At 36.9% G+C, this 17,187-nt stretch overlaps 1 protein-coding gene across 1 annotated transcript in view; it reads left to right on the top strand.

The window, feature by feature from the left end:
* The first annotated feature begins 7,724 nt into the window (after positions 1-7,724).
* LOC140160840 (proton-coupled amino acid transporter 1-like) overlaps positions 7,725-17,187 on the top strand; it is a 37,694-nt gene continuing 28,231 nt past the window's right edge. Inside the window, exon 1 of the mRNA XM_072184157.1 lies at positions 7,725-7,844. The gene's annotated coding sequence lies outside the window, so the exon portion shown is untranslated. The remainder of the gene's footprint in view (positions 7,845-17,187) is intronic.

The raw sequence follows: 17,187 nt of genomic DNA on the forward strand, positions 1-17,187 counted from the left end.
CACGTATCAACGTATATTATCTTCAGTAGATAGCACACTTATGTTATCCTTTGTAGGGCCTATATAGCACATGTATCAATGTAAGCTATCTGCTGTAGATAGCACACGTATCAGAGTATTTTATCTTCAGTAGATAGCACACGTATCAATATATACTATCTTTAGTAGATAGCACACGTATCAATATGTATGTTATCTTTTGTAGATAGCACATGTATCAACGTAGGCCTATATGATCTTTAGTAGATAGCACACGTATCAATGTAAGCTATCTTCAGTAGATAGCACACGTATCAATGTATGCTATCTTCAGTAGATAGCACACGTATCAATGTAAGCTATCTTCTGTAGATTGCACACGTATCAGTGTATGCTATCTTCTGTAGATAGCACACGTATCAGTGTATGCTATCTTCAGTATATAGCACACGTATCAGTGTATGCTATCTATAGTAGATAGCACACGTATCAATGTAAGCTATCTTCTGTAGATTGCACACATATCAATGTATGCTATCTTCTGTAGATAGCACACGTATCAGTGTATGATATCTTCAGTAGATAGCACACGTATCAATGTATGCTATCTATAGTAGATAGCACACATATCAATGTAAGCTATCTTCTGTAGATAGCACACGTATCAGTGTATGCTATCTTCTGTAGATAGCACACGTATCAGTGTATGCTATCTTTAGTATATAGCACACGTATCAGTGTATGCTATCTATAGTAGATAGCACACGTATCAATGTAAGCTATCTTCTGTAGATTGCACACGTATCAATGTATGCTATCTTCTGTAGATAGCACACGTATCCGTGTATGCTATCTTCAGTAGATAACACACGTATCAATGTATGCTATCTATAGTAGATAGCACACGTATCAATGTAAGCCATCTTCTGTAGATAGCACACGTATCAGTGTATGCTATCTTCTGTAGCACACGTATCAGTGTATGCTATCTTCAGTATATAGCACACGTATCAGTGTATGTTATCTATAGTAGATAGCACACGTGTCAATGTAAGCTATCTGCTGTAGATAGATCTTCAGTATATAGCACACGTATATCAATATGTATGTTATCTTTTGTAGATAGCACACGTATCAACGTATATTATCTTCAGTAGATAGCACACTTATGTTATCCTTTGTAGGGCCTATATAGCACATGTATCAATGTAAGCTATCTGCTGTAGATAGCACACGTATCAGAGTATGTTATCTTCAGTGGATAGCACATGTGTCAATCAATGTATGCTATTTCCAGTAGATATCACACGTCAATATATGTTATCTTTTGGAGATAGCATATGTATCGATATATGCTATCTTTAGAAGATAGCACATATATTAATGTATGCTATCTTCAGCAGATAGCACATGTATAAATATGTCTTCAGTAGGCCTAGATAGCAGACAGTACACTTATCAATGTAGGCTATCTTCAGTAGATAGCACACGTATTCATTCATTTCATTCATTTATTATTTTTCACTCATCAAATTACAAAAAGCTAGAATACATACAAAATCATAAAATAAGTGAGAGTGAAGGAATCACAGGAAAGGCCAAGGAGAGGCCTGAAAATCTGTGATCCCTTGATTGGTTAATTCATCATTTGACATGGCAGCAGACTGTCACTTCAATGAAGTAACAGTAAGCTGTCATATCTTGATATGAATTAACCTAAATACATTTTTAAAAAAAACCCAGTTAACAATAGTAAATAAGAAAATGCACAACACAAATAAGTAATATAAAATATAAATATCCAATGTGGTCATATAAACCAGATACAATAGGAGTTAATAGTAACTTTGCATAAGATGTTTTTTGAATACATGGCGGAATTGATTAATTGATGGTGAACTTTTAAGGCTGTTATCAACATTATTCCATAACTTAGTAGCTGCATATTTGATGGATTTTTCACAGAAAGCTCTTTTGATAAAAGGAAGCCTCAGACGATCTTTATTTCTGGTGTTTAAGTCATGGATTTTAGACTGTTTTACAAACAAATCATCAAAAACACTTGGTAAAAATCCATTTTCATGCTTGTACATAAATAAACCAAGTTCAAATGTATACATATCCCTGACACTTAAAGTATTATACCTAATCAGTAAGGGATTAGTGCTACTTCTATAATCACTTGCACTTATAATACGAAGTGCCCTCTTTTGAATTTTAAAAAGATCATTTATGTATGATGAACATGCACACCCCAAGCTAAAATACCATAGTTGATATACGGTAATATCAACGAACAATACAATGTATATAACGCCTCATGTGGGAGGAAGTTTTTTAATTTATTAATGATACCGACATTTCTTGAACATGTTTTTACAATATTATCAATATGTTCTCTCCAAGTGATATTCTGGTCAATTTGTAGACCTAGAAACTTAGTGCTTGGCACTCTTTCAAGCAGGTGTTCTTGCTGTAGAGTGCCTGTCAGAATCAAGAAAGAGTAACAAGTTGTACTCGGGTTTTGTGTTCTTCTTAGTACCGAGTAACATATAATTAGTTTTTTTAGCATTGACAGATAATTTATTTACCTGGAACCATCTATTCACATTAATAAGCTCTTTGTTGAAAACCTCCTCCACAACATTAAACTGATTGTGAGAGTAAAATAAATTGGTGTCATCAGCAAATGAAATCACATCAAGTGAATCAGTAACTAAGTGAATATCGTTAACGTATATGATGAAAAGCAGTGGACCCAGTATTGAACCCTGTGGCACACCGCAAGTAAGATTTTGCTGTTGAGATGAAACACCATTATAATAAACATATTGCTTTCTATTACTCAAATAATCCTCAAACCATTTGTGTGTAATACCTCTAAAACCATAGTGATAGAGTTTATCAAGCAATATTGTATGGTCTATAGTATCAAATGCTTTTGATAAATCTAAAAAGACACCTGCTGTAAAATTGTCATTGTCAACAGCTTCAGTAATTTTGTTAACCAAGTCAATCACTGCCATATATGTGCTGTGGTTTTTCTAAAACCATACTGACGTTTGTATAAAATGCGATGATGATCTAAATATGACATGCACCTGTTAAAGACAAGTCGTTCCAGAATCTTTGAGAAAATTGGTAAAACAGATACTGGTCGATAATTCGAAAACAAGTCATTATCATCCTTCTTATATAGTGGAATTACCTTCGCTACTTTAAAACTGTCAGGTATTTTACCAGTACAAATAGACTCGTTAAAAATTATCTGAAGTGGTTTTACTATCACTGGAGCAACTTTTTTTATTATAAATGAACCGAGTCCATCATGCCCTGGACTTTTGTTAGAGTCCAATCCATTGATAATTTTTAGGATTTCGTGCTCAGTGATAGGTGTAAAAACATACTGTTGTCATGACTGATTTTACTCATTGACAGATAATGCGAGTAATCAATACCTGGAATACATTCAATTGATGAAGCCAATTTTGGACCTATGTTAACAAAGTAATCATTAAAGCCATTTGCAATGTCATTTGGATCTGTGTATACTTTATTATTATCATGAAATTTGGTGGTGAAGTTTGAACTTTTATTTTTATTCAGTATATTTTTTAAGTATTTTCCAGGTGTTCCTCATATTGTTTCTGTATTTATTTAGTTTATTTGTGAAGTAACTTTTTTGGCTTTCCTGAGGAGTGAATTTAATTTATTTCTGTATATTTTATACCGATCTTGCTTGGCAGTCGTACGATGTTTCAGAAAAGATTTATACAATTTATTTTTATGGTTAATTGATTTTAAGAGTCCTTTTGTTATCCATGGAGAATGTGGTTCTTGATTTTTTTTACGATTAATTTTTTTATTTGGTACGCATTCATCATACAAGTCATTGAATTTAAATATGAAATTAGTATACATTGTATCCACCTCGTCAGTTAGTACGACATTCCAATTAACTAATGAAAGTCTTTTTAATAACAAATTTATATTATCATCCGTAACTTGTCTTTTATATACATTTTGAGTTTTATTAGGCGTAGCATTATTTCCATCTATTATTATATTAGTATTAGTAAAAATGGGGAAATGATCACTGATATCAACTACAAAGATTCCAGATTGGTGATTGGCCCAACAATTATTCGTAATAATATTGTCAATAATAGTTGCCGATGTTCTGGTAATACGAGTCGGTTTATCTATTGTTGGGTAAAACCATAAGAATAGATCACACTCAAGTAATCACTAATATGTTTATTGCTCTTTTCTTTAAGCAAATCAATATTGTAATCACCCAAGAGATAGCTGATTTTGTTCTCAGCTGAGCTGAGTTTGTTTAGAACATAATCAAAATCAGAGTTAAAAAGCTCAATACTATTTCCTGATGTTGGTGGTCTATAGATTACTCCCACAATGATGTTCTTACTCTTTTCATCGTATCAATGTCTTATAATAGATGGCACATGTAGGCCTATCAATGTATGTTATCTTTAGTAGATATCACACTATCAGTGTATGCTATCCTCTGTATTATATCAGACGTATCAATGCACGCTATCTTCAGTAGTGTATGCTATCTTCAGTAGATAGCACACGTGTCAGTGTATGCTATCTTCAGTAGATAGAACATGTATCAAAGTATGCTATCTTCAGTAGATAGCACACGTATAAATATATGTTATCTTCAGTAGATAGCACACGTATCAGTAATATGCTATCTTCAGTAGATAGCACACGTATCAATGTATGTTATCTTTAGTATATAGCACATGTATCAATGTATGCTGTCTTCAGTAGATAGCACATGTATCAATGTATGCTATCTTCAGTAGAGAGCACATGCATCAATGTATGTTATCTTCAGTAGATAGCACACGTATCAATGTATGCTATCTTCAGTAGATAGCACATGTATCAATGTATGCTATCTTCAGTAGATAGCACATGTATCAATGTATGCTATCTTCAGTAGATAGCACATGTATCAATGGATACTATCTTCAGTAGATAGGACACGTATCAATATATGTGAATAGGGGAAAGGGGGTTTGGTGTGGTCACGGGCATAGATATTCGTGTTTGGTAAAACACATTACTGTGGCATCTAGTATATATTTCTTGTAATTCTGTGCCAGTGATAAAGTGTAATAAATAAATAAATAAATAAATAAATGCTATCTTCTGTAGATAGCACATGTATCAAAGTATGCTATCTTTAGTAGATAGCACATGTATCAAAGTACCGTAAAATGGAGTAACTTTTCAGAGTTTTTAAACCACTGCTTCCAAACAAAACCAATTATATTTTTAATTATCTCTTTTTTATGACATTAGGGTTAAGTTCCCTTCTATACCTTGAAGTTGAAAAAGATTTTTTAATAATTTTGTAAGGGTGCCCAAGGGGTTAAAAATAGCCTGACCAAAGTTACCCCGCATTTGGGGCAACTTTGGTCAGAGTATAGTATTACATTCCATGAAGAAAAAAATATATAAAAAATTGATCTTCGCTGTAAATGGGCATGTTTTTTTTTTTTTTTGTGATATATTGCAAAATTAATTAAGCACATATCCTTGCTCACAAATATCAATTTTTATTTTTTTTTTGAAAAAAAATTTTGGTCAAAAATCCTCATAAACTTTGAGGAAATCGGCCATGAGCGACTATTATTTTTTACAAATATATTTCTTAACAAATTGACACCAAATATTACTAAAAATAATATTGCTGTACGAAAATATGACCATTTAAAAAAAAAATTTGACCGACCAAAGTTACCCCGCTGACCGAAGTTACCCCATTTTACGGTATGCTATCTTCAGTAGATAGCACACGTAGGCTAATAGGCTATCATTATATTCTATCTTCAGTAGATAGCACACGTATCAACATATGCTATCTTTAGTAGAAATCACATGTATCAATATATGCTATCTTCAGTAGATAGCACACGTATCAATGTATGCTATCTTCAGTAGATAGCACACGTATCAGTGTATGCTATCTTCAGTAGATAGCACATGTATCAAAGTATGCTATCTTCAGTAGATAGCATATGTAGGCTATCATTATATGATATCTTTAGTATAAGTAGATAGCACACGTATCAACATATGCTATCTTTAGTAGAAATCACATGTATCAATATATGCTATCTTCAGTAGATAGCACACGTATCAACGTATGCTATCTTCAGTAGATAGCACATGTATCAATGTATGCAGCTATCCTCTGTATATATCACATACCAATGTAAGCTATCTGCTGTATATAGCACACGTATCATAGTATGTTATCTTCAGTAGGCCCAGATAGCACACGTATCAATATATGCTATCTCTAGTAGATAGAAAGCACATGTATCAATGTATTCTATCTTCAGTAGATAGCACATGTATCAAAGTATGCTATCTTCAGTAGATAGCACATGTATCAATGTATGCTATCTTCAGTAGATAGCACATGTATCAATGTATGCTATCTTCAGTAGATAGCACGTATCAGTGTATGCTATCTTCAGTAGATAGCACATGTATCAATGTATGCTATCTCCTGTAGATACCACTCAGTGTAGACCCCCGGGGTGTAGACCTATGCTATCTTCAGTGAGTGTAGCCCGTGCAGTATGATCTTTGTATTAAAAATCATTTGCGTATCAGGGTCAGTTGACTAAGGGTGCACTTTATGGCAGGGCAAAGAAGGAGAACTAATTATGGCAAGTCGATAGGCTTATAGGCCTAAGCCTAATTATCTTGACCATATTTAAGTTTGCAAATTGGGTTCCCGAATAGGCCTATTTCATGATTTGGCATGTGTAACGCCGGGGTGAGGGGCGGGACTTCGGCATATCGAGAAGGGGCTGGGCAAGCAATTTTGGCCGTGATGCGGGGGGTGGGGGCAAAAAATGCCCGGGAAATTTTATTTTTGCATGACGAGAGAGGGGCGGGGCATCATGGCACGCCATTGTGAAATTTAGGCTACTCATCCCCGTAGGAGGACAGATTTAATACACAGCCCTGACTTGAATAGTAGGTTTAGCCTACTTCAAGTCAGTAGCGCAGGGGCAGGGTCGAGTGTTCCCCTGACAAAAACTAAAAGAGAAACTTGGAAAGGGCAAAGGAGAAAAATTTCCATCAAAAAACCCGATCATGGGCCAAAATAGTTGAAACAAAATGTTTTGCGGCGTGCTATCCCAATAAAGCCTTTTTGCTTGGAAGCTCGAATGATGATGCAACTGGGAATTTTTTTCGTCTTTTCTCCCTATAGGCCTAGGCCCCTATTTTTATTTGTCCTTCCCCACCGCAAAATACACAAAAGCAAAAAACCTTTGTCAATTACAGAAAGTCTACTGTTCTAGTCCTCTCTATCTCAATTTCTGGGATTTTGGAATATTTTATGAAAACCTTTTGTAGGTTTACAACAAATTAAGGATCACTTCGTAATTCGGTATGGTAGGGGCCTAGGCCTAATTTCAGAACCCCACATACCAAAAAATGACTCCTTTTTCTTCGAGCCTGAAGATCGAAAATTGCTAAAAATAATGCTAATTTTACATCGACGAAAAAAACAAAACATATCAGACAAACAAACAAACAAAACAACAATAAAAAACATTCACAAGAACCACACAAGAACCAAACTTCCTTAAAATCTGACCTCCACGAAACAGTGCGCATGCGCGATGCACAAAAATCACATGTGTGGTCACATGACCTGTTGTAAATCACAGTCAGCTGAGATTTTTTGTTGACATCAAATCTGCAGTCAAGGCTGAAGAAACTCTTCCTCTGTTTGTATTTGTAAGGCTTATTGTGTTGCAGGTCGACAATAAAAGTGAAAAGAAGAATATGTACAAAGTGCAGAGGTGAGTTTAATTTCAGGAATTCCAGATTCACTGAGACTGAGGCTGGCTGAGAGCCCGGGCTGAGAGCTTCTGTCAGAAGGGGCAAGTGATCCCGTGGCCGTGCACTGCTCAGTGGCAGTTGCACATAAATAAATCGTGGCGCATGCATGCACGATTATGTCTGGTTCCATACAGCAATACGCAGTATTGCTGTCTGTTAGCAGGTACGAATAATTCAGCGTGAATTGAGGGGCGCAACACTAAATCACTACGCATTTTATGTAAGAACGAAATTCGGCTAATATAGTCCATAGTGAGTATGAGAGTGTAGTGACCATATCTACCGCACACCGTCTTCATCCCTATATGTTCGTGTTAAAAATTGCCGTGGTAGTACGATAAATCCTCACGTTTTTCAACAACTACGCATGGTGATTTTGTTTGAGATAGGCCGTATGACTCAGGCTATGCATACAATTTGAGATTTTGAGAGCCGGCCACACTGTTTCTATTCTATGTTTTACGATTTTCGCATGATCAGTATATGGCTGGCGTAACCGCCATAACGTGGAGCTGCTACGCGTAGCTTACTTTTAAACCGCATGAGCTAAATTGACCAATCATGTTAGATCTTTTCATTACGCTGGAGCCAGTTGATGCATCATCGCTCCAGAGAGAGAAAACTCTTGCCAAAATTAATGTTTACTATGTGGATTTTAAATGAATCGAATGTAAATAAACCACCAACAGTTGTACAGGATCAATACCATTGTTTGATTTAGGGATTCAATCATGTTTCACCGTTGTTCATCACCGATTAACAACGATGCGTCCGCGTCGTCTGAGTGGTTTACTTCGCTCGGGAAGCTCAGCTTTAGCTTCCCGGCGAAGTAAACCACGCAGACGCCGCCGGACGCGAGAGGATCACTGACACCCACGGTACTGATACTGTCATACTATCACGGTGATCATATTGTTGAATGTTGTTGACTTTAAAATAATCATGATGCAGTCATGTCTACAGTAGAATTCACCACGACCTTTGAAGGACTTAAACCCCATTAAAAGCTATTAAACCAAGATAACACTCAATGAAAACAGCTCAACTATGTTACATCAGATCTTCTCTGGTTAAATACACACTGCACTTGTGTCTGTTTTACCTGTGCAATGAACAATGAGCTGGTATTATAGTTTCAGTTGGGTGAATGATTATAAAGCGAACGCAAGGTAACAATACTGTCTGGGCTTTTGTTTACGAAATGAGACAATAGTCTGCTTATTGTTAACCAGCGTTCTTGAAATTGAGAAGCATAATGGTTTGCAGACTTAACACGGTTTAGAAATAATTTGTTCATATTTTTTGGTGTTATCTGTCGTTTACATATCCTTCCTAAAACACAAAAGTACCAATATTTCCAAACACCTAAATTAGCTAAATATTTAGGAAATGTTACAAAACTATATTTTCTAGAATTTCAGAGAATACTTTAAATATTGACTGGTTATTTTTTACACAGTGACGCCATATAGGCAATGGCATAATACTTCTAACATACACTAGGTCACGCGTCAATGGTGAGCGCACTGAGTATTGTGTATAGGAAAACGGGCAGTACCGTAACTACAGTATGTATGGCCTACTACTAGTATATAAAGTAAATCCGAACTGGTTTACTGAAGGTCGAATTCCGCAGGCCACGCCGCGCAAGATGTACAAATCAGCTCCCGGCGATACACTGCAGATCGCAGAATTGTGTGCATGGTTTACCACCACTCTGCCTAGCTATATAGTTGTGTACAATACTGTATGAGTTTCTTGTGAGTGCATGTCCATCTTAATAATAAGTCTGGTTCGTACTTTTCATAAATTACTTTTTGAATCATAACTATCGTGACCGAGGATATCTTGCAACTACGTGAAGCTCGTCTGGCAAATTCTTAATGACTAAATTCGCTTCACGTAATGAGTAAGTCGTATTTCTTGATTGGTCAGTTTTACCTCCGAGTAATGAAAAACTCTAACATGATTGGTCAATTTGGCTCCACGGAACAAAAAGTCAGCTACGCGTAGCAGCTCCACGCCAGGCGGTTGCGCCTACCATATCAGTATCCCATATGATATTTCTATTGTAAGAACATTTTATTTGTTGTCACGTAAATCACAGGTTTCGTTTAAATGTACTAACTGGAAATTAAATGTACTAATTAGTGAGGACCGGTATTTTGCTGTGGATATGTTTAACTGCAATTTTGATGTAAAACATTTGAAATCCTGGGTAAAAATTTTGATAATATTTAACTCTTTGAGAAAATTATTTTATAAAGGAATGCTGGTAAAACCAGGTGCAATACAATGTACATTATTGACACACTATCACGCTCTTTATCTTCGTCAATAATAGAATAATCGATTTCAATCGAATTGAATGCATGAGTTTGCAGTTGACTACTGAGCGACCTAAGCGATATCGATTGCTAGCCAATCAGATAGAACTCCTTTTCTTGCGTTCAGTGAAATACCACTCGCCTGTCGCTCACCAACGGAGTATTAAATTTATATTTATCGATAGGGCGTCGACGGTGTGTACCGACATGTTCACTTTAAATCACTCAATATCAGCTCATATGAATTCGACAAGTGTCTTCAATGATAACATGCAGAAAAAACCGAACATTTTATCTCAAAAGCAATTCTCTGTGGCGGATGAAGACAACTTCCGATTTTGAAATGTGAGTGGTGAATTTAGTATATTTTTAGGCCATATTTTTTGCACCGCGAAATAGCGAAAAAAAGTCAACGGTCATCGATATATGCCGACAAAAGTTTTGGAATCTACAGAAACAGAGCTTTAATTTGATACCAAATTTATTTTGTCAAGTATTGCAGGGACGCCAGGAATGGCGCTCGAAGTAGGCCAAAATCACACGTTATCCTATGGGACGCTTATTTAGTGTTGCGCCCCCTTGTAACGGCCGTCGCTATGAACGCGTTCTTTTTACATTCTTCGCGTAAAATAAGAAATGCGCGTCATGAAATGTGTTCTATTTCAATCATGATGATAAGCAAGGATTATGAAAAGTCACCCTGGTGAATTATCATTGGGAAAAATGCTTTATTGGCCGAGCAGGCGCCTGCAAAGTCTAGAAATTGTATTCAAAAATCTTCAAAAAGGCTCAAAAATGGGTTTTAAAGTTAATAGGCATTGTTAATCTGCATGAAGCCGTTTTGCTGCATATTCAGTAGGCCTATGCAAAAAGACCATAATTGTTACTACTGAAACAGGGGGGGTGTTTGTACTTCACACTCATTAACAAGTGCTTTCCAAAACAAAATGGCAAGACAGATATCTAGAAAAGAAATTAAACTTGGTTCAAAGACGTGCTTAAATTGTTGTTTGTCACTAGTTTTAGTGAGTTTTGTGCAAACTCTCGCATATTGGAGGAAAAGTCGAAATATGCGATTTTCCGCGTTCGCACTGATCTTTAAAACAACATTTCTCTTGAACGAAATGTCGCAGAGACATGAAATTTTCGGTGTTGAGCTACAAATTTTCTCTAATTTAATTAATAAGTGACAAATGTGGATTTTGAAAACTTTTAAATCCTTATAAGGGGGCGCAACACTAAATCACTACGCATTTTATGTAAGAACGAAATTCGGCTAATATAGTCCATAGTGAGTATGAGAGTGTAGTGACCATATCTACCGACATGTTCACTTTAAATCACTCAATATCAGCTCATATGAATTCGACAAGTGTCTTCAATGATAACATGCAGAAAAACCGAACATTTTATCTCAAAAGCAATTCTCTGTGGCGGATGAAGACAACTTCCGATTTTGAAATGTGAGTGGTGAATTTAGTATATTTTTAGGCCATATTTTTTGCACCGAAAAAAAAAAAAAAAGTCAACGGTCATCGATATATGCCGACAAAAGTTTTGGAATCTACAGAAACAGAGCTTTAATTTGATACCAAATTTATTTTGTCAAGTATTGCAGGGACGCCAGGAATGGCGCTCGAAGTAGGCCAAAATCACACGTTATCCTATGGGACGCTTATTTAGTGTTGCGCCCCCCTGTAACGGCCGTCGCTATGAACGCGTTCTTTTTACATTCTTCGCGTAAAATAAGAAATGCGCGTCATGAAATGTGTTCTATTTCAATCATGATGATAAGCAAGGATTATGAAAAGTCACCCTGGTGAATTATCATTGGGAAAAATGCTTTATTGGCCGAGCAGGCGCCTGCAAAGTCTAGAAATTGTATTCAAAAATCTTCAAAAGGCTCAAAAATGGGTTTTAAAGTTAATAGGCATTGTTAATCTGCATGAAGCCGTTTTGCTGCATATTCAGTAGGCCTATGCAAAAAGACCATAATTGTTACTACTGAAACAGGGGGGGGTGTTTGTACTTCACACTCATTAACAAGTGCTTTCCAAAACAAAATGGCAAGACAGATATCTAGAAAAGAAATTAAACTTGGTTCAAAGACGTGCTTAAATTGTTGTTTGTCACTAGTTTTAGTGAGTTTTGTGCAAACTCTCGCATATTGGAGGAAAAGTCGAAATATGCGATTTTCCTGCGTTCGCACTGATCTTTAAAACAACATTTCTCTTGAACGAAATGTCGCAGAGACATGAAATTTTCGGTGTTGAGCTACAAATTTTCTCTAATTTAATTAATAAGTGACAAATGTGGATTTTGAAAACTTTTAAATCCTTATAAGGGGGCGCAACACTAAATCACTACGCATTTTATGTAAGAACGAAATTCGGCTAATATAGTCCATAGTGAGTATGAGAGTGTAGTGACCATATCTACCGACATGTTCACTTTAAATCACTCAATATCAGCTCATATGAATTCGACAAGTGTCTTCAATGATAACATGCAGAAAAAACCGAACATTTTATCTCAAAAGCAATTCTCTGTGGCGGATGAAGACAACTTCCGATTTTGAAATGTGAGTGGTGAATTTAGTATATTTTTAGGCCATATTTTTTGCATCGTGAAATAGCGAAAAAAGTCAACGGTCATCGATATATGCCGACAAAAGTTTTGGAATCTACAGAAACAGAGCTTTAATTTGATACCAAATTTATTTTGTCAAGTATTGCAGGGACGCCAGGAATGGCGCTCAAGTAGGCCAAAATCACACGTTATCCTATGGGACGCTTATTTAGTGTTGCGCCCCTTGTAACGGCCGTCGCTATGAACGCGTTCTTTTTACATTCTTCGCGTAAAATAAGAAATGCGCGTCATGAAATGTGTTCTATTTCAATCATGATGATAAGCAAGGATTATGAAAAGTCACCCTGATGAATTATCATTGGGAAAAATGCTTTATTGGCCGAGCAGGCGCCTGCAAAGTCTAGAAATTGTATTCAAAAATCTTCAAAAGGCTCAAAAATGGGTTTTAAAGTTAATAGGCATTGTTAATCTGCATGAAGCCGTTTTGCTGCATATTCAGTAGGCCTATGCAAAAAGACCATAATTGTTACTACTGAAACAGGGGGGGGGGGGTGTTTGTACTTCACATTCATTAACAAGTGCTTTCCAAAACAAAATGGCAAGACAGATATCTAGAAAAGAAATTAAACTTGGTTCAAAGACGTGCTTAAATTGTTGTTTGTCACTAGTTTTAGTGAGTTTTGTGCAAACTCTACGATATTGGAGGAAAAGTCGAAATATGCGATTTTCCGCGTTCGCACTGATCTTTAAAACAACATTTCTCTTGAACGAAATGTTGCAGACACATGAAATTTTCGGTGTTGAGCTACAAATTTTCTCTAATTTAATTAATAAGTGACAAATGTGGATTTTGAAAACTTTTAAATCCTTATAAGGGGGCGCAACACTAAATCACTACGCATTTTATGTAAGAACGAAATTGCTAATATAGTCCATAGTGAGTATGAGAGTGTAGTGACCATATCTACCGACATGTTCACTTTAAATCACTCAATATCAGCTCATATGAATTCGACAAGTGTCTTCAATGATAACATGCAGAAAAAACCGAACATTTTATCTCAAAAGCAATTCTCTGTGGCGGATGAAGACAACTTCCGATTTTGAAATGTGAGTGGTGAATTTAGTATATTTTTAGGCCATATTTTTTGCACCGCGATATAGCGAAAAAAGTCAACGGTCATCGATATATGCCGACAAAAGTTTTGGAATCTACAGAAACAGAGCTTTAATTTGATACCAAATTTATTTTGTCAAGTATTGCAGGGGCGCCAGGAATGGCGCTTCAAGTAGGCCAAAATCACACGTTATCCTATGGGACGCTTATTTAGTGTTGCGCCCCCTGAGACGTCGGAGCCGGTCAAACACAGAGAGGACTAGCCTACATCCCGTATCCTACTATCACTCAAACAAGCAAATCTCATCACGAATTCACTCACCTTGCGATCCTACATCATCAGTTGAAACAAACATCTAAGTTTCCAAAAACAACTTTGTCATTCCTCAAAACTACAAGTAACTTCATTAATAAAAAATTGAAATCCTACTATTACCCGTTATTGAAAATTTTGTTCGATTTATGTCAACCAAAAGAACGCATCGAGTCGAGTTCAGTTGACCAAAATGGTATCTCCTGCATCCTGGTCACCTCAGATATGACGTCAGTATCACAATCGGTGGATCGGATTGGTTGAAATCAACGCCACGTTTTTGACCTTACAGGGCCAGGGTCAGAGATATGCATATTCATGTATGAAAACAGCGATGTGGATATAGTATCATCACCAGGACTGAGAAATGCGACATTTTCGATGTTTGTACCGGGGAATTTCAGACACGGAGACTCCGCGGAGATTTCGACAAATTCGTCCAAAGGTTACCAAAGGGTTGGGGATCGCATTTTTAACTATCACTAAGGGGTGGTGCAATAATTATGTGTAGATTTTTTGGCAGGCCAAAAGGGGGGCAAGCATTTTTGGCAGGTCGAAGGGGGGGTCAAGCGATTTTTGGCAGGTCGAAGGGGGGGCAAGCAATTTTTGGCACAGATATTTTGGGCACCGTTTCTATATTACGCCCTAAAAGGCGTGAGGAAAACGCGTTTTAACACATTCAAATATGCAAAATTTCCTGCTCGCTCTTTCGCATTATATGTTAAGACAATTTAAGGTTTTAAATTGGTTCCCCAAAATCTTGCATGTGTAAGGGGGGGCAAAGATTTTTGGGGGGGGGCAAAGATTTTTTGGCCCGTCAAAGGGGGGCAAAGGTTTTTGGCACGCCAAAGGGGGGGGGGCAAGCGATTTTTGGCAGACCATTTTGACCAAACTGACACAATTTTATGCAGTGGCGTACCTAGGACTTTTTCAAAATGGGGGCAAGGGGGCAAGGCAACATTCAGGTGTGGTAAACTTTGACAAATATAAATTAGTACAAAAAAGGCCAAAAAATTGTAAATATCATGGGTGCCAACATCCCACAGAGGAGGGCTAGATCCCCCTGGCTACGCCACTGAGTTCATGAGAGTGCACTGACAATACTTGGGGACTCAAAGTCAAACCTGTATTTTTACCACCAGGGTCCAGCACCTTGATTGTTTCAATGGCAAAGTGTGAATTTTCAGGTCAAGTTTAGTTTAGAGGGTATGATAAATGTGTATACATTGTACAGTCTATCTTGTCTCAAGTTGAGAGTAACGCCATGTTGGATTTTGCAGTGGCAGATTGAATCACACGCTAACCTTCTTCTTCTTCTTCTTCTTTCGTATGCTGCTAACGAGGGAGATTCAGATCTCAAGTTTGCTGTTGAGCAGCCAGTCTCGTGTGGAAACATCAACTTCAGAGAGTCCCTTGGCTCCATTTGGGGGTTGATGAAGGTGACAAGCTTTGATGATGTGGTCTGCCGTCTGCTCTTCCATCCCACACTCACAAAGTGGGCTTTGGGTGAGGCCCCATCTATGCATACTGGCCCTGAAGCGACCTACATGTACTCCTGTTCGCAGGCGGTTGAGTTTCACCCATGCATGGCGTGGCAAATCCGAGCCAGGGCTGGATTTCGACGTGTCTGGAATATAGCTCTTCAGGGGCAAAGATGACAACTGCCATCTCTGCTGCCATTCATTGCCAGTCCAGTGAGCCGATGTCTCCTTGGTCTGTGCCTGATGGATCAAAGCATGTGTGTCCGATGTAAATGGGTGCCGCGACTTCAGACGAGGTTGCTGAACGTCTCTTTTGACCGCGCCGAAAACGCTAACCTAATCCCGCTGGACACAGTCGCGTAGAAGCGTGATTTGTTCATACACTGGCGATGCCACCATGTAATCTGCCACTGTGAAAATCCAACAGGGCATTACGCTCAACTTGAGACGAGACAGACTCGAGCGAAGATGCAAAATATGTCTTACTACTAGTACTATGTCAATGTTATTGTACTTTGCATCAAAATCCCACCATGTTACAGTAGCCTCTTATCATAGGTGATATAGAGTGCAATAATCCTAAAAAGGAAAGGGACAAAGTCCAACAGCTGTGCCTCCTTTCACTATCAAGATAATATATTAATCTCATCACCAATAAGCAAAGTGCTTTGCCCTATAGTGTCTTAACTTATCACTTGCATCCTTGCTACAAAGCATCATATTCAGAATAGATTGATGAATATATGTTACTGTTGAGGTCAATGACCTTTGTATATTTTTTGGAGATTGTAGTTGAATATCAGAGCTAAAATAAAATTTTAATTTTCAAACAATTTGAACAAAATTTATTTTTGTTTCACGTCAGTCCACTTCTGAATCAATATGGAATTTAAATTCCAAAATGGAATTTTGAAAAGATGTAAAAAGGAGTAAATGGATTTATCCATTGAAATTAATTTTAATCATCATGATCATAACTGAAGTGTAACTTGCATTTTAAGCTTTTTTTGTAGATCTATTCCATCTAACAATGAGCACATAATAAATAGGCTTATCTTATTCACATATTGCAGTTTCTTTTTACACCAAACAAAATTTTTATCTTAACATGTCAATTTGTCGATACCGGTATGTGATGTGACACATGGTTTGGACACAATAGGGGAACCATATGTGAAAGATGTTTTGAATAATTATTCCATGTATCATCATTGAGTTTAAAGATAAAGTTAAATAGATGTGCAAATTGTACATTTAGGGAAGTTTCTTGATTTAGTTAGAAGTACTTTCTGTCTGTAACTTGAAGTTGTGCAAGTGACACCATGGCTTTGGAGCCTAAAGAATCAACTGTAGTTTTGTCAACTTTAGGTGGCTTTGCAGGTAAGGGACATGTACAGTGTGTTAATATGTCAAAAAAATTTTTTTCAAGAGTGGTATTCATGATTAATATCAACTTTTGTCAATGGCCTTGCAATC

Source organism: Amphiura filiformis, chromosome 9 (genome assembly GCF_039555335.1).
Source record: "Amphiura filiformis chromosome 9, Afil_fr2py, whole genome shotgun sequence".
NCBI lineage: Eukaryota > Metazoa > Echinodermata > Ophiuroidea > Amphilepidida > Amphiuridae > Amphiura > Amphiura filiformis.